The sequence below is a fragment of the Dendropsophus ebraccatus genome, chromosome 15 (assembly GCF_027789765.1).
Source record: "Dendropsophus ebraccatus isolate aDenEbr1 chromosome 15, aDenEbr1.pat, whole genome shotgun sequence".
NCBI lineage: Eukaryota > Metazoa > Chordata > Amphibia > Anura > Hylidae > Dendropsophus > Dendropsophus ebraccatus.
In genome coordinates this window covers 25,946,575-25,972,871 of record NC_091468.1, presented here as the reverse complement: position 1 = coordinate 25,972,871, position 26,297 = coordinate 25,946,575, and the positions used below count along the sequence as shown (strand labels likewise).

The 26,297-nt window shown below is 44.4% G+C and overlaps 1 long non-coding RNA gene across 1 annotated transcript; it reads left to right on the top strand.

Moving 5' to 3' along the window:
- Positions 1-26,297, top strand: LOC138774446 (uncharacterized). The gene is made up of 3 exons (XR_011360315.1): positions 1-36; positions 5,229-5,278; positions 26,075-26,297. It is a non-coding gene; the product is annotated as an uncharacterized lncRNA (long non-coding RNA).

Below are 26,297 nucleotides of genomic sequence, written 5' to 3'. Positions count from 1 at the left end.
GGAGACAACAATATAGGACAGCTATACTGTAAGCAAGTGAGTATATTGATTTTATTTATTACATAGGGGACAGTAGCTGACTACCAAGGGGCTATAGCTACATGGAGAAGAATTCTAACGGGGCTCTGGCTACACATGGGGCTTCCTAACAGGGGTCTATGGCTACATGGGGCTTCCTAACAGGGGTCTATGGCTACATGGGGCCTAACAGGGGTCTATGGCTACACATGGGGCTTCCTAACAGGGGTCTATGGCTACTTGGGGGGCTTCCTAACAGGGGGCTATGGCTACATGGGGGGCTTCCTAACAGGGGGCTATGGCTACATGGGGGCTTCCTAACAGGGGGCTATGGCTACATGGGGGGGCTTCCTAACAGGGGTCTATGGCTACATGGGGGGCTTCCTAACAGGGGGCTATGGCTACATGGGGGGCTTCCTAGCAGGGGGCTATGGCTACACGAGGGGCTTCCTAACAGGGGGCTATGGCTACATGGGGGGCTTCCTAACAGGGGGCTATGGCTACATGGGGGGCTTCCTAACAAGGGGCTATGGCTGTATGGGGGGCTTCCTAACATGTGGTCTATGGCTACATTGGGGAACATCCTAACAGGGGACTATGGCTGTATAGGGGAGCATCCTAACAGGGAGCTATGGCTACATGGGGAGCATCCTAACAGGGGGCTATGGCTACATGGGGGAGCATACTAACAGGGGGCTATGGCTGTATGGGGGAGCATCCTAACAGGGGGCTATGCCTACATGGGGGAGCATCCTAACAGGGGGCTATGGCTACATGGGGGAGCATCCTAACAGGGGGCTATAGCTACATGAGGGAGCATTCTAACAGGGGGCTATAGCTACATGAGGGAGAATCCTAACAGGGGGCTATAGCTTCATGGGGGAGCATCCTAACAGGGGGCTATGGCTACATGGGGGGCTACCTACCAGGGGGGGAAAGCTACATGGGGAAGGGCGGCTTGGGGTTTCATAACAGGGGTCTATGGCTACATTGGGGGGGGGGCTTCCTAACAGGGAGCTATTGCTACATGGGGGAGCATCCTAAAAGGGGGCTATGGCTACATGGGGGGGCTTCCTAACAGGGGGCTATGGCTACATGGGGGAGCATCCTAACAGGGGGCTATGGCTACATGGGGGGGCTTACTAACAGGGGTCAATGGCTACATGGGGGGCTTCCTAACAGGGGTCTATGGCTACATGGGGGGCTTCCAAACAGGGGGCTATGGCTACATGGGTGAGCATCCTAACAGGGGGCTATGACTACATGGGTGAGCAGCATCCTAACAGCGGGCTATGGCTACATGGGGGAGCATCCTAACAGGGGACTATGGCTACAAGGGGGGACTCCTAACAGGGGGCTATGTCTACAAGGGGAAACTCCTAACAGGGGGCTATGGCTACATGGAGAGGGGGTGCTCCTACAAATGATGCCATGTCACATTGCCGTGAATGTCCCTCTTTCCTCACAGCAAAATTTGGGAGGTATGCAGTTGCCCCTGGCAACCAATCAGATTTCACCTCTCATTCCTCACAGATTCTTTGGAAAATGAAAGGTGGAATCTGATTGGTTGCTAGGGACAACTGAGCCAGTTTCACTTTACACCATGTTGGATAAATCTTCCTTTTTGTTTTTTAGACCTCTACAATGATCACTTATTATGTGTCCTTATGGCATCATATTATATCATTATTCTGTTTGATCTAATATGGTCCCAGGACCCCTATTATTGCTGTAATAGAAATCGTTATACAGTGTCCCACTGTGTGAATTTTTAGCACTACACGGTTGTTGGACAGATAACTCCTCAAATTCCACTTTATTGCTGTTGACATTAATGGCGTAGTTGACCAATTTTTTTTTCTTTCAAATTAACTGGTGCAAGAAAGTGCCAGAGATTTGTAATTTACTTCTATTAAAAATATCAAGTCTACCAGTACTCATCAGCTGCTTTAAGTCTTGCAGGAAGTGGTATTCATTCCACTCTGGAGAGCAGGAGAGGTTTTCTATGGGGATTTGCTACTGCTGTGGACAGTTCCTGTCATGGACAGAGGTGGCAGCAGAGAGCACTGTGTCAGACTGGAGAGAATATACCACTTCCTGCAGGACATACAGCAGCTGATAAGTACTGGAAGACTTTTGAAAGGAAAAAAAAATTGTGAACAACCCCTTTAACATAGTCTATGCCTGCTTATTATGCGATGCATATGGTGTATTCTGCCACCTAGCGGTCTTCAATAGCATGGCCAGATCATGAGTCTAGCATTAGTTAGAGATTTCACAGAGGGATAGGAAGCCCTAGAAGCTTCTGAAAACCCGCTACAGCCCTATAGGAACAGGGAAAACCTGTAGGAACCTCTTGAGACCATTGTTGTGGAACCACAAGGCCCAGCTCGCCTGCAGTGCCCCACACCGTAAAGTATGTTCCTGTGGGGCTGTCTAGACAAGCATACGGCCCTTGCATGGAGGTGTAATATGGCCGTGTGCCTCATATATTTTCTCCCAGGCTATTGTTACCTGTTCTTAGCCATTCTGATCCATTTAATTCCATCATACATTTCATTTAATTCTACTGTAAGTTTTGTGCCTTTCTCTCCTGATTATGTGGTGACCACCCCCGGTGTGGAGGAGGTACGGCCGGTCACTTGCCAGATGGTTAGGTGTGACGCCGGTTCTATGGTGGTTGGCCGAGATATAGCCTTGCCCAGTGATGGTAATCTGTTGTGACGCCAGTGCCAGTTGGGCACACAGGTATGGTGGCACACCTGCTTTTATTTCAATGGGCTGGCTATACCTTGTTCCCCTGGGCTGCGCGGTTGTGGGGTCCCTTGGGTACTTATCACTGTGGTCCGGAGTGGAGTAGTGACCCACCCGGACTATTGGTACTGCCACCCACAGAAAGGGGAGATGACCCAAGGAGTGTGTGTGTTGTGTCGGTGCTTGACGAGGAATCACAGAGTCTCTTTAGCATAATATAATCTTGTTTACTCTGAAGATACTTGATGCAGGCAGTAGATAATACACATGTGCCTTGATACAATACTTTACAATTCATAAGATACTTAATGCTTTAGGATCCAGATCTATACTCAGAGTAGAAAGAGTGGTACAGTCGTGCTGACTGAGTTGCATGATGTGAAGTAGAAGAGAAGATCATAAGAGTAGAGAGGAGGATGTAGAGAGAGTCCCAACCCAAAGTAGTACTGTGCTCTGCCGGAACTTCAGAGGTGGAAATAGAAGAATACTTGAGAAGAGAGACAGAATACTTGTGCCTGTGTTTTGACTCTTTAGTCTTTGCACCACCTATTGCCCCCCAGTGTCGAGTGACCCGTCCTAGAGGGTGACACAAGCCTCAGACCTTGTTACCTGGGATGAGTGGAATGTTGAGGGTTCCCTGCTTACACCCGTGCTGCAAGATACAGTTAATAAGCTTCTAGCAACTTTACTCTATCCGGATCAGTTCATTTACTTTCTATGGATACTGTCCTGCACTGTGTCTCTCCTTGTCCACAGCGTGGGTTAGGATGATCCCTGACTTGTCCTCTCTAGTGAAGGCTTAACACTGCATAGTGTTGAGTGGAGTTAATAGAGAAGAAACAATGTCTAGGTACATGTGTTCTGTGTCTAGACCACAACTTAGACTGGGGACCTGGCACGGGCCAGGGCTTAACTGGACCCCTGTAGAGAGCGTTCTGGCTTGTGTCCTTCCTCTACAGAATCTAAAGACAAAAAGACCCTACACTTCCTTCCCTTCTGACTTCCCTTCCACAGCGCATGTGAGGTGTGCTGTGAGTGAGTGAGGAGTGAGTATGTGAAAGTAAAGAGAGATGATAGGTGAGAAGAAGGAAGAACTCTCATTGGCGTACAGATAATAATATTTATTTGTATAACGCATCAGATTCCGCAGTGCTTATTTAAATATATAAATACATTACAGGTTATATATTACATTATACAATGAATAAATTAAAATACAGAATTAGAGACCTGCTCTTTAGAGCTTACAGGCTAGGATGACTGGGAGTAACACGAGAGGCAACAAGTGCTTTATTTGTCAATGTTCCAGTCATTGTACATAGAATCTCTAAGTGCCTGTAGGTGACTGGGCAAGCCATTTTCTGAAATCAGATAACAAGGACAGTGTAAATAGCACCAAAGAGGTTATAGAGAGGATGGAGAAGGGATAGCAGAGGGAGACGAGATTACGAAATGATATAAGCACGCCTGAAGAGATGAGTCTTCAGGGCACGCTTGAAACTGGGGATGTTGGAAATAGGTCTGAGGTCTTTGGGTAGGGAGTTCCAGAGAACTGGTGCAGCACGAGAGAAGTCTTGGAGGTGGGAATGAGAGGTTCTCTGATTATAGAAGAGGTTAGTGTAAGGTCATTAGCAGAACGCAGAGCATGGGAAGGATGCTAGGTGGAGATGAGGGAGGAGATGTATGGAGGGACAGAGTTGTGGAGAGCTTTATGGGTGAGGGTGAGGAGTTTGAACTGTGTTCTATATTAAATCGGTAACTAGTGCAGTGACTGGCACAGAGGGGGAGACATCAGTATAGCGGCTGGAGAGGAAGATGAGCCTGGCTGCTGTGTTCAGGATAGACTGGAGAGGGGAGAGCTTAGAGAAAGGAAGACCGATGTGACACACAAACAAACAATAACCCTTTGAGTACTACAGCTGTGCAATAACCGAGCATACACACTTGCAATAACGAAATCTTGTGGAGAAACTCTGGTACTACTACATTACCACTTACACTTGAAAGGACAGTTTTTTATGAAGAGTGTAACCAATAGCAACACCCGTGGTGGGACACCACATTTGCTATTTCCCCCTGTTGTTGTCAAATGTAATATAAAAATAAGTCATTTTGATATAGAACATTTGCCAATTTTGGGAAAGAATTTACCTTCCCCCACACCACCACAGTGTGCAGCCAGACTCTTCACAGCCACTTACTTGCATATTGTCCTGGAAACTATACGCCGATTACTACGCATTGTGCTCGGCAGTGTCGGTAATTTACTTCTCTCTATGGGGCCGATATAAGAGGCATCAGTAACTAAAACATGACAATATTTGGTCCCACATCCCTCACAGCCTATGGATTGTATGTTCAGCTGCCGGAGGAATGGATTAGTTAGAGAATGTGTCTTATTTCCTTGTCTGTAATGGATGAAATCATTTATAGAGTTTTTTATAAACTTTTTGCAGAGATGACCCACACAGCAATAACAGTATCACAAGTCACACAGTGCCGACAGGTAGGTAGATAAGTATGAGATACATTGATAGATACACAGATATAGATATTTGATGTATTTTCATTCTCTCTATTTCTCCTTGGTCGTAATTCACATTAATGACCCATGGCGTTCGGCAGTCTTATCTGCATTAGTCTAGGTCACTTTATCTCTAGACAATAACGAGCCGCTCTCTGCTTTATTAAGATGTTATCCATATGCAGATGAGGGCAGCGATGAGCCTTAATTTGCATGTCATTAGCTCAGGGAATGGAGTGTAGAATCATTTCTTGCAGTCATTCGGCTCCTGCCTGGTGCTGACCTCATCTCAATATCTGTTAATGGCATAACCCAGGCCTACCCATCCACAGCGCCTGCACAATCACTACATCAGTGTCCAGGTCTGCGGTGATACGGCTGAGGAGGGGCATAACTCACTCTGTAAATGGCACACTGCAGCCTTCTGGGTATTTACCCATGAACCCTGATGGCAATCGCTATGGCGGACACAGGACGCTAAGATTGTCATCCCACCTGCCCAGAGCGGCCTTGAGTCTCTATACAGCTACTGGTCTGGAGTCTCTATATAGGGGGATTCTATTCTGAGGTCTTTATGAAGGGGGTTTACAGTGGCCTGATCTGGAGTCTCTGTACAGGGGACCTGTTCAGGGGGTCTGTATACAGGGGGTTTAAACATAAGGGGTATGTATACTGCGGGTTCCAACCCCTCTGTACGCAGGCCTTATTTCCTACAGCACCAGAAATATACAGGGGCTGGATCCTTTCTGGATAAGTTAGGCTGAGAAGCGGGAGCGGGGGGAGGGGAGGGGGGAGAAGTACTTCACAGCCTCTCCAGAGAATGAAGACGTAAGATTTCCTGAGATTTTATAGTTAATGATGTTGATTAATTTAGTGTGTCCCATTATAATATAATATGATGTAATTGACTGGTTCCAGGATGTAAGAGCTGAAAAGTGCTAATTCTTCCTCATAACTATAGCTATAAAAATCACAAGTATCTGAATTCCTCATAACGGCATAAGGAGTAATATCTGGACAGTCCCCCATGTGTATAATATTACAGCTTATCATGAGGGGAGCACTTCTATCCATAATACTGATTGCTACTTATAGTATTTCAGTCTTTCCTTCCATTTATCCTTTTCTCCTTTCCTTCATTGCTTACTTTCTTCCTGCTGTCACTTCCTTCCTTCCTCTGTCCTCTCCTCCTTCCTCCTTTATTTCCTCCCTTCCTTCTCGCCTCCCTCCCTTCTTTTCTTACTCTACTTTTTCTCTCCTCAGCCCTCCATTCCTTCTCTCCTTCCTCTCTTCTTTCCCTCCTTCACTCCTTCCTTCTCTCCACACTCCCTTTCTTCTCTCTTCCCTTCCTTTCCTTCTTTCTTTTCTGCCTCCCTTCCTTCCTTTCACTCTCCCTTCCTTTTACCTTCTCGTCCCACCCTCCATCCTTTCTTCTCACCACAATCCCTCTCTTTCTTCTCTACTTCTTTCCTTTCCTTCTCTCTCCCTTCCTTCTTTTCTTCTTGTCCCCCTCCTTCCTTTCTTCTCACCACACTGCCTCTTTTCCTTCTCTCCTCCCTCCCTCCCTTCCTTCTCTCCTCCCTCCCTTCCTTCTCTCCTCCCTCCCTCCCTCCGTTCCTTCTCTCCTCCCTCCCTCCCTCCCTTCTCTCCTCCCTCCCTCCCTTCCCTCCTTCCCTCCTCTCTCCCTTCCTTCTCTCCTCCATCCCTTCCTTATCTCCTCCCTCCCTTCTCTCCTCCCTCCCTCCCTCCCTTCCTTCTCTCCTCCCTCCCTCCCTTCCTTCTCTCCTCCCTCCCTTCCCTCCTCTCTCCCTTCCTTCTCTCCTACCTCATCTCTTCCTTCTTTCCTCCCTCCCTTCCTTCTCATCTCCCTCCCTCCCTTCCTTCTCTCCTCCCTCCCTCCCTCCCTCCCTCCCTTCCTCCCTCCCTCCCTCCCTTCTCTCCTCCCTCCCTTCCCTCCTCTCTCCCTTCCTTCTATCCTACCTCATCTCTTCCTTCTTTCCTCCCTCCCTTCCTTCTCTCCTCCCTCCCTCCCTTCCTTCTCTCCTCCCTCCCTCCCTTCTCTCCTCCCTCCCTTCTCTCCTCCCTCCCTTCCCTCCTTTCCTCCTCTCTCCCTTCCTTCTCTCCTCCCTCCTATCCTTCTCTCCTCCCTCCCTCCCTTCTCTCCTCCCTCCCTCCCTTCTCTCCTTCCTCCCTCCCTCCCTTCCTTCGCACCTCCCTCCCTTCCCTCCTTCCCTCCTTCCCTCCCTTCCCTCCTCTCTCCCTTCCTTCTCTCCTACCTCATCTCTTCCTTCTTTCCTCCCTCCCTTCCTTCTCTCCTCCCTCCCTCCCTTCCTTCTCTCCTCCCTCCCTTCCTTCTCTTCTCCCTCCCTCCCTTCTCTCCTCCCTCCCTCCCTTCTCTCCTCCCTCCCTTCCCTCCTTCCCTCCCTTCCCTCCTCTCTCCCTTCCTTCTCTCCTACCTCATCTCTTCCTTCTTTCCTCCCTCCCTTCCTTCTCTCCTCCCTCCCTTCCTTCTCTCCTCCCTCCCTTCCCTCCTCTCTCCCTTCCTTCTCTCCTACCTCATCTCTTCCTTCTTTCCTCCCTCCCTTCCTTATCTCCTCCCTCCCTCCCTACCTTCCTTCTCTCCTCCCTCCATTCCCTCCTTTCCTCCCTTCCCTCCTCTCTCCCTTCCTTCTCTCCTACCTCATCTCTTCCTTCTTTCCTCCCTCCCTCCCTTCTCTCCTCCCTCCCTTCTCTCCTCCCTCCCTTTCTTCTCTCCTCCCTCCCTTCTCTCCTCCCTCCCTCCCTTCCTTCTCTCCTCCCTCCATTCCCTCCTCCCCTCCCTTCCCTCCTCTCTCCCTTCCTTCTCTCCTACCTCATCTCTTCCTTCTTTCCTCCCTCCCTTCTCTCCTCCCTCCCTCCCTTTCTTCTCTCCTTCCTCCCTTCTTTCCTCCCTCCCTCCCTTCCTTCTCTCCTCCCTCCCTCCCTTCTCTCCTCCCTCACCCCTTCCTCCCTCCCTCTCTTCCTTCACTGCTTCCTTCTTTCCTCCCTCCCTTTCTTCAAAAATGTCTTTCATTCAAAACTCCTTACCAGGGGCATAGCTAGGACTTCAGCCTAAGGGGGGGTGAGTGAGTCTCAGTGGGCCCCCAACTAATTGTTACCTATAGTGAACTGCAGCGGATGGCAATGCTCTCCGAATAATAAAGGGTATATTCTGCTATATTACTTATAATGAATAGGAAATGAGAACAGTGTAAAAGACTTTCTACAGTTCACATATAAAACTGTGTAAAAATTAAAGGGGTTATCTAGAAATGGAAAAAAATACAGTAGCTGTCTAGAAAAAAAAAAAAGAGCTGCGACACTCCAAAATGTACTTGTTTCAGACCACTGTTTCAAAATAGACCATGTTAAATGGTCTGAAATGTCACACCTATCTATAACTTTACCATCCATCCATCCTTCTATCTTTTTATCACATATTTATCTGTCTAATATCTATCAGACAGCATGAGGACTACACCATATCTGATGGGCCTAGCATGGGTCACATACACTAGCTAAATACTACAGCAAATTTTAGGATGTATTATAATACTTTTATATATATATATATATATATATATATATATATATATATATATATATAATGTTAACATAAGACAAATATATAAACAATACTTCAAGACTATAACTACTACCATCATCACAACATAATGACTAATACCACTATACCAGGGGTGTCAAACTCCCAGCTCCAGCTGTTTTAAAACTACAATTTTGATCAAGCTTGGACAGACAAAGCTTTAGCCGTTCAGGCATGATGGTAACTGTAGTTTTGCAACAGCTGGGATGGAGGGCTGCAGTTTATCACCTGTGCTCTATACAGCCATTGAATAAAGTCCATTATATAAACAAAATATTACTAATAATACCACATATATAAAATAAATAATACTTTCATACTATGACCACTACCCTCACCATACGGTGACTGGATAATACCATTATACTGTGACTGAATAAAATCCACTATATAAAGACCAATATTCTTCCTAATCACTGACCATATAGAGGTAGAGCCAGCTGTATACAGATTCTGCATATCCTATAAGTGATTATAGTGCAGTTACATCCAGTGACTCAAAGGACATCGTGAAGACTTCTCCTGAAGATGTCTTGACACTGCCAGACAAATATTTTGGGCTCCTCGCTAAAGCACCATCTCTGTGTATTGCTCCTCACTGTTGCCCACTTTATGCCCCCATGTAGTATTTAGACCTAGGCTTAGCCCTCATATATTACGCAGGCTCCCCCTTTGTCGTCATATAGTAAAAAGGCCACCATCTATACCCTCATATAGTAGATTACCCCCCCCCCCGCACCTCTATACAGAAGATAGACCCCCTGTGCCCCCCATATAGTAACCATGCCCCTCTTTGCCCTTATAGTAGTTCAGCCTTTTCTGCCTTTTCTCCATATAGTAGTTAGGCCTTCTGTGCCCCAATATAGTAATTATGTGCCTCTTTTTACATGTAGTAGTAGTTAGGGCTCTCTGTTCTCCCATATAGAAGTTGGTGTCCCCTCTGTGCATCTATATAGTATTACCCCACCCCCAAAAAGTAGTATCCTCCATTTAGGCATCCCCCTCCAGCACCATCTCCCATATAGGTAATCCCCCAGTATGTATTCCCCATGCAGACACCCCCCTCCTCCAGCAGTAAAGTCCCACAGAGTGGCATTGTCCCTGCGCGGCTGCAACATTGTAGTCTTCTGGAGTCACCTCTCCCTGCTCTGCGAGCTCTTGAGTGATGTCACTTGTGTGCAGCAGCTCTAAGCGCGGGAGTTGCCCTCTCTTTGATTGGAAGGGGGGGGGCAGTCAATGCTCTCTTCAATTACCCAGCCGCACTTAATTGTACGTGCTTTTTAGGAAAGTATACAGTTAAATAGTCAGGCACAGCACCCAGGAGCCAAGTGGGCCCCCTAGGTACAGGGGGCCTGCACTTACTGGGAGCTGACCAGAGGCCCATTAAAGCCAATAGAAATTTGTTAAAGGGGTTGGCCACTTTATAGTAAAATAGGTCAGTACAAAGTATTAGTAAGTGTACTCAATGTATATACTGACAGCAGCTCCCTGTGTACCTCATAGAGCTAAAATCAGACTCCCCTTCACCAGACTGGGCTGCCCTGCTCTGTTTTGTTTCAGTCCATAAAATGGCCGACATGGAGGAGCATGTGACCATGCCCTGTCCACTGTGTCCTCCATAGACATATACAGGCTCAGTGGTGGACACTGGGGGGCGGGGAATGGTCACATGCTCCTCCATGTAAGCCATAGGTCTCCAAATTGCGGGCCTCCAGCTGTTGCAAAACCACAATTCCCATCATGCCTGGACAGCTAAAACTTTGGATTTGGCTGTCTTCCTTCGTGCCTTTCCTTCCTTTAATGTTCATTTCCTTTTGTCCTTATTTACATGATTTTCTCTCTTTCTTCCTTTAATACTACTCACTCTTTTTTTTCCTACTTCTTTCTTAGTTTTTTTCCTCATTCTTCTCTCACCCTTTCCTATATTCCACTATTTCCTATTTTTTTTTTTCTTTCTTTCTTTACTTCCTCTCTTTCTTTCCTTTCTTCCTTCCATCCAAAACTGAATACATCCACTATATAAAGTTGAGTGAAGAGATAATGGTCAGATTTCACTCATTTCACATATTTCAGCCTCTAATACGGAGGAACTACAGCTCTTTAGTGGGATTTCTCCTCTCCTTTGTGTTCACTGTTCCCATCAGAGGCCACATCAAGTTTTCCCAGTACAGACTGGAATAAGAAATGTTTTATGTTTCTATGATAACACTGAACTGTCAGAGAACAGCAGGAGGTAGGAATCTCTGTTGTGGGAAAAGTTCACCCTGGTCTTGTAGTGGTAAAAGGAAACTTCCTGCGGGTAATGGTCCGTCAACCTTCAAGTCCATGTATATAAATCATATTGGTGAGTGAAGAGCCTGTGGCGTCCACTACATGGAAGGAACTGATACAGATCATGTATCAACCCGAGCCGCCATATGAAAACCGATCATGTTATTCTGTGTGAGTTATGTCTCCATCATGCAGCTGGACTGGAACATGTAGGATTGATGATGGAAGCCATTCAAGGCCATTTTGTCATGTACTGTGTAGAGAACCGTAGAAGAGGCTTCTCAAGTCTGAGACAGAGAATTGTGTGATATTGGTGTACAACATCAGAACAATTGGGTCACACTAAGAATCTTCTTATGCTGATTGTCCCCTTTATAAGATCCCAATCTTGTCATGGGTTGGACCTCCAATGGCCATTAGAAGCACAGCAATTTGTGCGAGTTTAGATTCCACCATTCTGCAGACAGTACTGCCGTACATGTTTCTTTACAGAGATCTGGATCCCTAGGACTGGGCCATGTTTCTCCACAAGGATTTGGGTCTATCTGACCGACCATGTTTCTCTACAGAGATCTAGTCCCATCTGACTGGCCATGCTTCTCCACGTAGATCTGGATCTATCTGACCAGGCCATATTTCTCTATAGAGATCTGGATCCATCTGACTGGCCATATTTCTCTATAGAGATCTGGATCCATATGACTGGCCATGTTATTCACACAGAGATCTGGATCCCTCTGACTGGCCATGTTTCTCCACATAGATCTGGATCTATCTGACCAGCCATTTTTCCCTATAGAGATCTGGATCCATCTGGGCGCCCATACTGTATATCTCCACTGAGATCTAGATTCATTTGACTAGGTCACGTTTCTTTATAGAGATCTGCATCAACATGACTGCCATGTTTCTCCACAGAGATCTCGATAATCTGACTGGGCCATTCAGACCTGGCTCCATATATATATTGGTCCTTAAGTGCGAAAGTCCAATGTCAGCCCTGTCAGGCCTAATCCTCACAGAGCATATTGGCTCCTCCAGCCCACAATACCTGACATCAGCTTGAGTTTTGCTGGTGACTCCTGCCTTGGCTCCTCATTTTCAGGTAATCCAAGTAATATATATGTTTTTGTGTTCTCGCTCGCCGTCGGTTTGCAGGATGTCACTTTCCAGCTGATGGGGTCAATGTCTGCTCTGAGCCCACGGCTAACAGCTTCCCGGGTTGACTGCGTCCCCTCCTGCCAGAGGTTATTTCCTCATTGTATTTACTGTCCACACATGACTCCTAATCCTGAAACCCCGACCTGCCCCATGACCCTCATCCGCCTGCTCTCGCTCTGACATTTGTATACGACTGGTGGGGCTTAGACTCGTCTCCTGAAGCACAGCCACCTGGCCTCACCCCATGTGTGATGGACGCATACTGCTCAGCTACACAGGAAGACGGAGGACTGTATCAGCTGCACAACAGGAAACCTCCATAGAATATGCAAGAATTATCATTTGTCCTATCATATTGTCCTAGTATTATCATTGCCAATACTAATCAACTCCCATGATTCTTCATCACTATCATCATCATCACTTCTTACCAATGTCATTATTATTATCCTTTATTATCATTACTATCTATCATCGTCAGAACTATAATAATTCACTATCATTTATCATTATCACTCTTTATCATCACCTTTATAATTCATCATGATCATCAATACTCCCCATGATCTTCATCATCGATCATCATTTATTCCTTCTCATCATCATTGTCAATTAGTGTCATCATCACTATCATCATTCGTTATCATCATCATCACCACCACCACAACTATTATCACTCATTATTGTTTATGGACATCATCATCATTATTCATCATCATCATATACTAAGCTACTATCAATGTTGTCATCATCACCACAAATATTATCAGAAATGTCATCGTTATTATGTTCCTCATACTCATCATTATCATCAAATATAACATTATTGCTGTAGTCTCCCAGCACAGGTGTGCCACTAAGTTTTTATTGCACCTAGGTAAAGTAACTCATTCCAGGTTCCCACCGTGGCATATGGTTTAATGTATTCTGCGATTTCCCCACAAGATGTCACTACTATGTTTTTTGTATGCCCAATGTTATGCACAGCTAAAGGAATGCACTGGGTTAATTGTTTGTCACATGTTATTCTTGTGTCCAATCACAGGTGCAGGCTTGTTTCAATCATTTTTCTACCTATCCTCTTTCTTCCCTCTTTGCACTACACAGCCCCACCAATCACAAGGAGGTTTAGTTGCCCCCATTAATAAAGGTTAGTTCCTGGTGGGAGGGTCTTTAGGTAAGTTCAGTGGAGAGCGCAACACAGAGACACTTCCTGCTGCAGTGAAGTCAGGGCCTGGTTCCAGCCAGGACCCTTGTCAGGGACTAAAGAGACTCGAACAGATCTCCTTATCCAAGCAACGTCAGCTAGCATGCAGTGCTAGACCATTCAGGGGCAAAGGAAGTCCTCTAAAGATAACCTTGTCCATGCCAGGGATACTCTCAACAAGATACAGGGCAGTATACCTGAGTATGGTACTGACCCCAGCAGGATAAAGCCTACTTGCCTATGTATCCTGCTGTAAGCACGGCTCTTCTGAAAAGTTTCGGAAAGTCGGCTTTATCCAGCGCATGGACCTGGGACGTCGTACTAACCTAATAGGACGGGTACTCCGACACTGTAGGGCATAAGGTGGTCAGATCAAGTCAGAGATCTATACGTGAATGAAAGTATCTTCTTCTTTCAACTACGCTATCCCAGCAGAGTACACAGCTACCTTGGACAGGACCCTCAAGACGCTCCTCTACTCTCACCTCTACAGTTACTACATCTACCTCTTGTCTGCACCTGCAGTTACCAAAGCTTTATTTTGGTGTATTGCACTGAAGAACTTAAGTAAACGGACGTTATTCTGGTTTAGCTACTGGACTCATTCTGCACCTATACACCAGGTTACACTTGGGTTAGCCAAACCTGCGGAAGCAGTGCCTGTCTGACCCGGGGTGGGTACCAACACCACTCCAGGCTACCGTGACAGGTGTCCAAGTGACCCTACACCCACCTAGCAGCCACAACACCGCCACAGTTACCCCAGCCAACAGCACCCCTACTGCTTCACCGCATTACCAAAATATTACCAGGAACATTATCATCATCCTTATCACACTGCATTCAGCATTCCACATTCCCTTGTGACCCTACAATACCCGACATTCCTATACTACACAGCCAAACCTTTGCTGACTGTTCACACACAGACTCAGCAGGAGACACAGGAAACTAGGAAGTGAAGCAATCCTGGAGCTGAATTCTAAATGCAGCTCTGGATGTAAATGGAGTTTGATACATTGTGTAACTTATGAAGCAAATGTAACCAGTTACAATTTGTGTTATAGCTGAGTAACTTGGAGCTTAATTCTGTATTGTAGACATTTCTGTAAACCAGAGCTCTAATTTTATACACAGTGAGTAAGAAGCAAGAGTTGACAGGATCTACTGAACAGCCCCCCACCCCCCACCCCCTGGGTCTGAGGTGTTAATTATTTTAATTTTCAGCTTTATATTGAGATCTGGTTGAGAATACATCAACCAGAACGCTTGGCCCTCCGACACCTTGTTGACTACTGTAAACTACATTTCCCAGAATTCCCTATGTATGTATCCAACTCTTATAACACTGTAGCACTGCAGAACACATCCACTCATTGTCCGTTATTAAGGACAAAGCCAATTATTATGCAATGTCATGTGATGGCTAGATTTCTGTAATTGTACTTTGTGAAGGCGCTCCTTATTTTTCCATAGAATATACTGTATTTTTTTCATATTATACTATTTTTTTAATGCTCCTATAATTTTTTTTTTATTTTCCACATAGGGAGCTCTATGGGGGCAGTATCATTTTTTGCTTACAATTGCTGTGTTCTGACTCCTATAACTTTTTTTTCCACCTAGGGAGTCTATGGGGGTAGTATCATTTTTTTGCGCTGAGATCCGACATTTTTATCAGTATCATTTTAATGCAGATGGGATCTTTTTGATCACTTTTTATTGTTTTTTTTGGGATATGATGGGATGGTAGCCTAAGTGGTTAAGACAGGTTCCAAATATTCCGGTTCCTTTTCTGTACTAGCCTCCAGTAGGTGCTCTTTCTAGCATATTGGGGGTTGTAGTTTTGCAGCAGCTAGAGTATCAAAGATTTGAGATTTATCGCATGATGTCACCGATATAACATGTCATCGTACCCGGCTGTTCAATCTCCCCTCAACTAAATCCAGTCATATAAGAGACCATTTTCCTGGAGGAAGCATGAAGAGTCCATTATTACCTCATTGGTGACCTGGGGTTAGTTGGCGAATTGGTGGGAAGACGCGGACATGGCGTTAAATACACACACACCACAATAGCTGCCATGTTCTGCTCTTTCCCTCATGGGGATAAATAGGAGTAATTTACTGTCCCCATCTCCAGTGATTGCAGATAATCGAGTCCAATGCTGCCGCTCAGCTAAGCCTGGCGCAGGGGCCCTCAGTGTTGGCGCAGCAGGTGGACTAATATTTTTCCTCCATCACATCGAGCCAACAAGCCATTACTATGGATTAGATTAATAATCAGCTATCATATCAGTCGCCATTAAATATAGGCCACCGGGCCCTTATATTCACTAAGCTTTCCATTTACTCCTCCACATATCTCATAGATACATGGGGACTGTATTCATGTCTATACCAAACATGTCATAGATACATGGGGCTGTATACTTGTCTATAGCACATATGTTATAGATACATGGGGCTCCAGCTACAGCTCCACAAGAATGGAACATCAACTGGACCTGCAGATCTAGAAGAAGAGAATATCCACTGAGCCCTGAACTAGCAGCTCCACAAGCAGGGAACATCCATTAAGATCTGACCTGCAGTTCAACAAGAAGGGAACAGCTCCACAAGCAGGGACACCCACTGAACTCTGACCTGCAGCTTCACAAGCGGGAAACATCTACTCAGCTCTGAACCTGCAGCATCACAAGCAGGAAACACCCACTGAGCCCTGACCTGTAGCTCCACAAGCACGTCTTGAAAATATAGAAAACAAAACAGAAACTGTCCAACAACAAAAAGCATCTTGAACCTCTTAAAATAAATCTGCCCCTGTTCTATCTCCTATCTATCTTTTTTTATATCTATCTTTCTATCTATCTGTATATCTAAGGGAAAGATTACCACCACAACACAAGAAAAGTTGCAATCAGAGTGCAGTGCTGTCTCCTGTCTATACGTGTTCCTGGAATAAACACTCCGGTTCGGTTGCAGCTTTCTATGTAATCTTTCCCTCGAATGGACCATTGACCCCCTGAACAAGGTTCTATTCCCACTTGCACCCAGAATTGGACACATACATGTAATAAAACCTTTTTAAAGTCTCAAAAAAGTAAAAAAAAAAAAACAACAAAAAACAAAACAGTCACTTCTCCACTACATAGAAACTTCCATTGTATATCATCGCTACGGAACACATAATCATCAGTTTTCTGCATTATGTGTCAATACACTGGCTCCATTGATTTCACTTTTGCTATCTTTGGGCCGTTGTGTTTGGGACGCGTTGTTATAGTTGTGATCCCCCTTTTAGATGTGACAGATGAATAATACCTTTGTTATTTGTGCACCGCGTGCAGTTAACATGAAGCATTTTCAGTATTCTGCCCATTATCCGACCCCTGGTATCTCAGCTGTTGAGTAATGGCCGCGCCGAGATGTTGTCATACTGTAATTAATGCGTCACAATGAAACAATTACTGGAAGAACAGGCCATTTCGGATAAGTGCATAGGTCTGCCTCATTTAATTAGGCAATGGAAAATCAAGCAAGATTGCCTTCAGCCCAATCAATAACAATAAAACCCATCGTCTGTGGAAGGTTTAAGGATTTCGCTCTAGTTCAGCTCTTTAGAATAGGTTTCGGTTTATTGTCCATGTAGAGCAAAATGTTCTGCCCAAAATTGGAATAAAGAAGTAAATGAGGAGATAGATCGATGATGAATAGATAAAGTTTTACTAAACACAAACATATCACATAGGGGGAGATTTATCAAAGGGTGTAAAATTTAGACTGGTGCAAACTGCCCACAGCAACCAATCACAGCTCCTCTTTCCTTTCACCAGAGCTGGAAGCTGAGCTGTGATTGGCTGCTGTGGCCAGTTTGCACCAGTCTAAATTTTACACCCTTTGATAAATCCCCCATAGAGTATTAATGGTCCCATGTAGAAGTGGGGAGATACATCAGAGTAAACACTGAACATACAGTATACTCTATATCCCTTCACTGCCATAACTGTAAACCATTTCCACAACTATAATATAAGGAACAGCTTTGTACAGGGACAATGACTCAGGAGTGAAAAACACAAAACTTCTCATCAAGTTATCACCCCTCTTACCAACCCCACCTTGTTACTGTTATTTCTTGTACAGCCTAGGGGGAAGAGCACAGGAACTTTTCTTCATGTTATCACCCCATTACCTTCATAGCCTGTTACGGTCATCTCTCTCCATGTACAGGGCAGAGTAACTCTATGGTGATGGATACAGGAACTTCTCATTAAAGGGGTTATCCAGCGCTACAAAAACATGGCCACCTTCCCCCCTCTCTTGTCTCCAGATTGGGTGTGGTTTCAAACTCAGTTCCATTGAAGTAAATGGAGCTTAATTGCAAACCGCACCTGAACTGGAGACAAGAGAGGGGGAAAAGTGGCCGTGTTTTTGTAGCGCTGAATAACCCCTTTAAGTTATCACCCCTCTTACCAATCACACCCTGTTACTGTCTCTCCACCTGTACAGCCTAGAGAAAACGACACAGGAACTTTTCTTCATGTTATTGTGGTGTCCCACCACAGGTGTTTCCAGTATGGGCACCTGTCGCAAAAGTCCGGTACTACAAAGTAAAGTGGTAATGAAGGTGCCTTCTCAGGTTTCTACTTCTACTTAAGATGCAGTGCTTAACACTAAAGAGAGGACAAGTCAGAGAACGCCTCAACCCACACCGTGAACATCTCTAAAAGTGCATGACAGTATACTAGACAGAGAAACTGATCCGGATAGAGCAAAGCAGCCAAGGGCCTACGTACTCTATCTTGCAGCACAGGTGACACCGGAAAACTTTGGACACTTTACTCAACTCAGGTAACCAGGACTGGGGCTTGTGTCACCCTCGTAAAACGGGTACCCTGACACTGCAGGACATAAGGTGGTTATAGTGACAAAGGTTAAAACACTGGCACAAGTATTCTTCTTCTTTCAAGTATTTCTTCTTCAAGTATCTCTTCTACTAAAGTTTCGGCAGAGCACACTACTAAACTGGGTTGGGGCTTTCCTGACAAAACCCTCTACTCTCCTGACAAACTGCTCTCTACTCTTCTGAACTCTACTCTGCACTCAGTACTAAGCACTTTGGCAACTCAGTACAGATCCAGTGAAAGAAAGTCTGTATCAGCCATGTATTATTCTACTATCCTGTATTATCAGAGACTTGTCAGTAAAGATCAGTTTAATTATTCAACTGGGATTCAGTAATAATTGCACACTACACTAGAGTACCCTTGGGTCACATTCCCCTTTATGTGGGTGGCGGTACCGACAGTCCGGGTGGGTCATATCTCCACTCCAGACCACCGTTATATGAGCCCAAGTGACCTATCACAACCCGGCAGGTCACCGACCATTGTGGAGCAATATAGCCAGCCACACACTAAAGCAGGTATACCATCACACCTATGTGCTGAACTAGCACTGGCGTCACAACAGAACTATAACCGGCTGAGCTATACACCACTGACCAACCACCATAAAAGTGGCGTCACCCGGAAGAACTTAACAGGTGACCGGTTGCAGAGCGATACCACTTTATCAATTCCATTACCTTCACAGCCTGTTACTGTCATCTCTCTCCCTGCACAGGGCTGAGTAACTCTATGGTGATGGATAAAGATGAGCGAATTTAAAGTACATACAGAGCGAATCACTTTGTTGGTTCGTTATTCTGCTTATCAGCCTACTGCTTTGGATGTCCATGCTGCTCCGTGCTGCTCCACCCCTGGTGCCCGGAAAAGTTGGAACCAGTCCTGCGAGAAGTTTCTCAGGACTGGATCCAGCTTTTCTAGGCAGACAGGGTGGAGCAGCATGGACTTAAAAGGCAGCAGGTTGATAAGCAGATTGCTGAACCAACAAAGCGATTCGCTCAACTCTAGTAATGGATACAGCAACTAAGTTACCACCCCTCTTACCAATCACACCTTGTTCAGGGAACTGCGCCTCTGCAGTTAGGAACACAAAAGAGATGTCAGCAGAGAGCAGTGTCAGACTGAAAATAAAACATTTCCTGCAGGACATACATCAGCTGATAAGTATGGGAAGACTTGAGATTTTTTAATAGAAGTAAATTACAAATCTATATAACTTTTTCATATCAGTTGATCTGAAACAAAAAGATTTTCGCTGGACAACCCCTTTAAAGCGACTCTGTACCCACAATCTGTCCCCCCCAAACCACTTGTACCTTCAGATAGCTGCTTTTAATCCAAGACCTGTCCTGGGGTCCGTTCGGCAGGTGATGAAGTTATTCTCCTAAAAACAACTTTTAATCCTGTAGTGCTAACTAGCTGTCTAACGGCCGGGGCTTGCATTTGTATATGCATTAGGCTGGCACCACCTCTCCGTCCTTCCTCCCCTCCCTCCTCAGCATTAGGAATGCTCCAGGAACATTTACTGCTGTTTGAGCTTTGCACAGGTGTATTAACCATCCAGCCCATGTTCATTATGCACACAGGTGGGGAATAAGAAGCAATCTGCCTAGAGCATTTCTAATGATGAGGAGGGACAGAGAGGTCGTGCCAGCCTAATGCATATACAAATGTAAGCCCCGGCCGTTAGACACAGCGCTGTAGGATTAAAAGTTATTTTTAGCACAATAACTGCATCCCCTGCCGAATGGACTCCAGGACAGATCTTAGATTAAAAGCAACTATCCGAAGGTACAAGTGGTTTGGGGGGGGGGGGTCAGATTGTGGGTACAGAGTCGCTTTAATCTCTTTACTTTCATAGCCTGTTAGGGCGCCCCTACATTTAATACTATACGCACTGGCAGTGGGTTTAGGTGACAGTACAATGTGTCTGGGGACCTCTCCATTGACAGATAGTGTTGGGGTGATGGATTTTTACTGTCTGGCCCTTTTTCTTTTTGGAGAAGTCCATAGGGAACACATGAGCACACAGTCATGCTGACCATTCCTGCGTATAGCGGACTGGGAGAGACAACTGTCATCCAAACAACTGCACAGCTGACAGTTACTGATGGTGTACTCTCCCCTTGTAGAGGGTCTAGTAACCCTCTTACCAATCACATCATATTACTGTCATCTCTGCTCATGTACAACCTAGCGAGAAGAACACTGGAACTGCATCTTATCACCCCCTTACCTTCACAGCCTGTTACTGTCATCTTCCCCCCTGTACATGATCCAGAGATTCCCTAATTGTCTTGTTTTCTCTAGAAAAGGGGTAAGAAATGTTCCTATCTGTTCACTTCCAGTACTGAAACTGATAACTCCATAATTTATGCTTCCTGTCATCTGGATCCCTGAAATTTTTAGCCTCTCCAGTTATAATGATTTTGTATTTTTTTTTTTTAAATCTTTTGTTATTTAGCATTTAGCGTTATACTTTGAAGCAAAATTGCACCAAAGCGCCTATAGGTTTTTCATTTTATGAATCAGAGCTGGCTGTGTAGTCTGGGGATGTATGTTATATACTTTTATATTATTTACACCAGGCAGTAAGTAATGCAGGGAATATTTTTATTACTTTATTACATAAAGGATCTTTTTCCATTTCCTTTATCTTTTGCAGTAGTTCACATATTCTGCGGGTTCACACACACATAGACACCAGTATACAACCTACCCTATGATTTATCTATATGTGACTGTCATTGACTTTATAGACCTGAGGGAGTATAAATGGTATTACACTTCAGAGACCCTCTGAGCATTTATATAACTGTATATAAGTGGTGATATATCTAATCCTGCTCAGAAATATGACCTGTTCCAGCAGACTGCTTCATGTAGGATATTTTCACTGGCGAATATGAGCCACTGTGGATAATATAGCATCGCTATGGAAGGTATGTCAATGGGAAAGGAAGAGGAAAAAAAACAATAAGTGAAAAATAATCATCATAAAAATATTATAAACTGAATTCCCCGCCTGTGTAACGGGAAAACAAAGGAATGCCAGAGGACTGCACCGGGCCAGGTGAGTATGCAAAGTGTGGGGGGCCCATACAGGAGGCCTGTATAGTTTTTTGTTATGTAACAGCAATATATATATATATATATATATATATATATATATATATATATATATATCATTACCACAAAGTTAATACTATACAATTAGGGTTGAATAAAGAATTATAATGTCTGCTGCCTCTTATACACTCACAGAGGTCACACACCCCTGAAACTGGACAATGGACTCTTCCAGATGTGAGGTCATCAGTGCACTCAGCCAATCAGATATCTCCCTCTCCACAGCTCCTCCACCATGTGCTGGCTCACTGACACATCAAGGCCACATTCACACATTTGTAGCTGTCCGCATTAGCACAAGCCCATTCATTCAGAATAGGTATTATTCAGAATAATAATAAGCGTATGTATGAAAGGGCCTAAAAAAGCTGCAGCTTCGTCTCCCTCCTCCCACCTCTGTAAGTACTATATAATACTATGCATAGCTGCACACTGCATAAACTACTGGTGACAGAGGAGGCTCATGAACATTTGCAGAGATCCTTCAGGCAGGGAAATGAGGACTACAAGATTCTGTATTGTAAGGTGACATTTTCCCATGATATGATTTATTACTGTACCACAATATCGCCATATATCAATGTCGGATTATGGAAAGGTTTGTAGATAGAAAGAACATTTCCATAGATCCTATGTTAAAGTGAAGAGATCAGTGGATGAGCTCACAGCATGTAATAATATACAGCAGTATCTCCATGGTACTATGCCCTCTCACCTCCACCCCAAGTGTTATCACTGGTGACCATGATATGTCCACGAAAAATAAATGGAAAATATAGCAAAATGTTCTGTGACAGATATAGGAAAGAAGGAAAAAGATTATAAAAAGGAATTATAATGGGTGTAGATGTGTATACTTGGTCTTTACATTTACAAGTGAGTTTTCTGTGCGCCAAATTTATCAAAATGGAGCATGGACTTACATAGATATGAGATCACTGAGAAGCTAACAGACGTAGCCCTTTGGTCCAGACTGGGAAGGATTTGCGTCAGTATTAGTGACTTTTGAATAAGGCTAGGTCCACACTGCACTTTTGCAATCTGTTTTTTTTTCTGTTTTATGTAAAAAATGGATGCATTTGTGTGCATCAGTTTTGATCTGTTTTTCCAGTGACTTCCATTATAAAAAAGGATAAAAAACGGATAAAAACACATCTGTTTTTTTAGTGTCCAAAAAAATGTGGTGTTTGTGTATGCTAAAAAAAGCAGGTGCATTTTGATTCTTTTTTTTTAGAATGGTATCAAAATAGATGCACACAAAATGCATCAGTTATTTCATCCATTTAATGGGAAAAAAAGAGATAAAAAAGGGATGAGATAACGGATGCAGAAACGCAGTGTGAACCCAGGCTAAAAGTCGCTATTACTAAATGTGCTGTCAACTCAGAACTGGACCTATTAGTCACGCTTACCTGAGCATAGACGCGAAGAGGTATAACCTGTAAGTTGCACATTTTTTTGCGATCGCTCCATTGTGGCTTCTACATAACAATGTCCTCTATTATATAAATAACTTCCATACAGCGCAACAAAAATGCTATACAATGCTAACACCACAGTACACTGCAAAAATAATATATCAGGCCTAAATAGTAAATACTGTACCACCGCCCTACGAACTGCTATATACTAACATAAAGTCATCACATAATAGTGCCGCCCTATGTATCACTAATGCCTCAATGCAGTCATCATCCATTCTCCATGCAGGTTCTGCCATAAACAGGGGCAGGTGCATAAATAATGAATCCCCCCCATGTGTTTATCCGGACCAGCTGGTATACATTCCCTCTTTACAGAAAAACAAAACTTTACTTGGAGTTATAATACAAAAGTAGAAAGTTTCTACTGAATATCTTAGAATAGGTTCTAGGCATTAAAGAGAGGCTGTTAAATCTGCGGCCGCACTAGCCGTCCCCGTATTATCTGTCAAGGGAACATTTTAGAGGCGCGGTGTATACCAATTGCTTTCCCAGCTGGAGCGTTAATGAATACAGACAAGTCCAGGGCGTTAATACCTCCGTCTAGCAATGAAGCTGGCACAGGTGGCAGCACGGGGGACACAAGTGCCAAACACACTATGTATAGCTGCCAAGTCTGAGCCTAAACAAGTGCATTTCATTTAAAGGAGTACATTTTTTCCTAAAATGTCTCATAATTTTTCAAAATGTCAAAGAAAAAAATACTCCACATCAAGGAGGAAATTGCAGAACTGGGAGATGTAGGGCTTTATGCATAGGGTGCTATTACACGGGCCGACTAAAGCCTGATCGTTTTATTAAATGAGCACCGATCTGCTAGATTGGCCCTTGTTTATTGGACCTATTAGACGGCCCGATAATCGGGCAGTAAGGGCTGCATGGCTGGGGACCACTGCAGCCTGTGATTGGCTGACTGGCCTGTCAGCTTACAGGTTGCTCAGACGCTGCAGCCAACAGGATCAATAAGCTGCGGAGCAAAGAAGAGAAGACCAGGAGCAGGGAGAGGGTGTCAGGTGTTTGTTAGCCGACAGCTGCGCACCCCTATTACATGTAGCGATACGTGGTCAGCGTCCAACAATTTTAGGTCCAAACCTGTCTCTATTACACGGAGTGATAATTATCGCTCCATGTAATAGGGCCCATTGACTTAAAGGGGAAGTCCGGCACGAGGCAGGAAATAATTTTTGGCAGGGGGTGGGGTAAACATAATGAAGAAGGTATATTTACCCATCTCAGTGCCTGTGAAACACCACGACCTGCTCCTGGACCCTGCTGACAGTCTGCATATCTCCTCTGCTACGTCACAACCCAGCTGATGAATTACCCGCTTTAATACCACACTCATACCACACTCAGAGTAATTTTTCCAAGAATGACTTTGATGCACTGAACTCTCTCCTGCAGGCCAAAAATTGTATTGTGAAACCAGCGGACAAGGGCCATCGTCGTAACCTTGATAGGTACATGCGGGAGGTGCACCGCCATTTGGCCGATGGTAATACATACAAACAGATAAGCCATGATCCCTTAAATGGGATACGTAAGAAAATACAAGATATACTGAGGCTGGTGTACTTGATACTTCGTTTGCAGATTATTTGGTAAATAAGAATCCTATCACACCGGTACTTTATATTTTGCCAAAAGTACATAAACGGTTGGGCGATCCACCAGGACGTCCAATCCTTGCATTAACTAATTCTGTTTTGAGCCCTCTAGCTATTGTTTTGGAAAAAATCTTGACCCCCTTGACGAAACAAGCCAAGTCATTTCCGATTTCTTGTCGAAGTTGCGTAACCTGGGTCCTGTCACTGATGATTGTTGGCTTGTGACAATCGACGTGGAGAGTTTTTACACGTTGATCGTCCATGATAAAGGGAATCAAGCTGTCCAAGATCTTGTATCGAACAGCAGCGATTCTCCAGTACAATGTGAATTCTTCATAGAGTTTTTAAATTTGGTGCTACATGAGAATGACTTTTTATTTGGCGATGTTTTCTACATCCAACAGCAAGGCTTGGCGATGGGGTCCAATGTGGCCCCTCCCTATGCAAATACTTACATGGCGGCATTTGAGGAAAGGTTTGTGTACACACATCCTCTGTTCCGCAAACACGTCCGATTTTGGTATCGATTTATCGATGATATCATTTGCATATGGGAGGGGCCACTGGACACCCTTCTTACGTTCCATTCTTACATCAATGGAGTGTGGGAGGAGTTAGAATTTACTATGCATTATGATCAACACAGAGTGGACTTCTTAGATACATCTGTCGTTAAGACAGCTGGTGGCAGGCTTCACACAGACCTGTATCGTAAAGATACTGACCGGAATAGCATTCTACATTTTTCAAGTGGTCATCCACACACAACCAAGAAGTCCATTCCACTCTTCCAATGTGATAGGGTCAGGAGGATTGTGTCAGATGCCGTCACATGTAATGAGAGGGTTGAAGAGATGAAAGAGCGTTAGAGAGGTTACCCGAAAAAGCTGTTATCAGCAGTGGATACCCCTAGGATAGCTCGTAGCAGAGATTTCTCCCCTCGCATACCTTTTGTGAGGAAATTCCACCCTCTTAATCATGTGATAATGAAATGTCCATGTGGTCTCATGTATATCGGGGAGACCACACAAAAGATTAGAGACTGAATAGTACAACATAAATCCACTATTTGTCTGGAAAATTTATTGTTAACGGTCCCTCATCACTTCCACAAGTTTAATCATCAGATTTCTCAGTTGCAGTTCCAAATATTAGAGCAGGTCAGGGTACCACGGAGGGGAGGTGATATCAAACAGCTTTTGAGACGGCATGAAGCCTATTGGATTCACTCCCTACGCACCATGGAACTGCTCGGCTTGAATAGGGAGTATGAGATAACCCATATATAGTTATTGAATACATATGATAACTAGTTTGGCACACGTTTTTTTTACCGTTTGATGCATTATTCAGCCTCATTCATACCTTGTTTATTTACATTTCTCTTTTAGGCACAAGAAAATGTCGAAACTGGATAATTATCATTCTCATATAAGAAGACTAAGTACTATACATCATTAATATTTGTTTCACTATAGCCTATTCATGCATTGAATGTATTTAATTTGTTTTGTGTTTTGTTATGATGTCATCTGATTGTGGATCACGTGTTTTCCTTTGTTGTGACTATGACCATTTATTTTATGCTGTTGAGAAAGACCGGAGGGTCGCAAC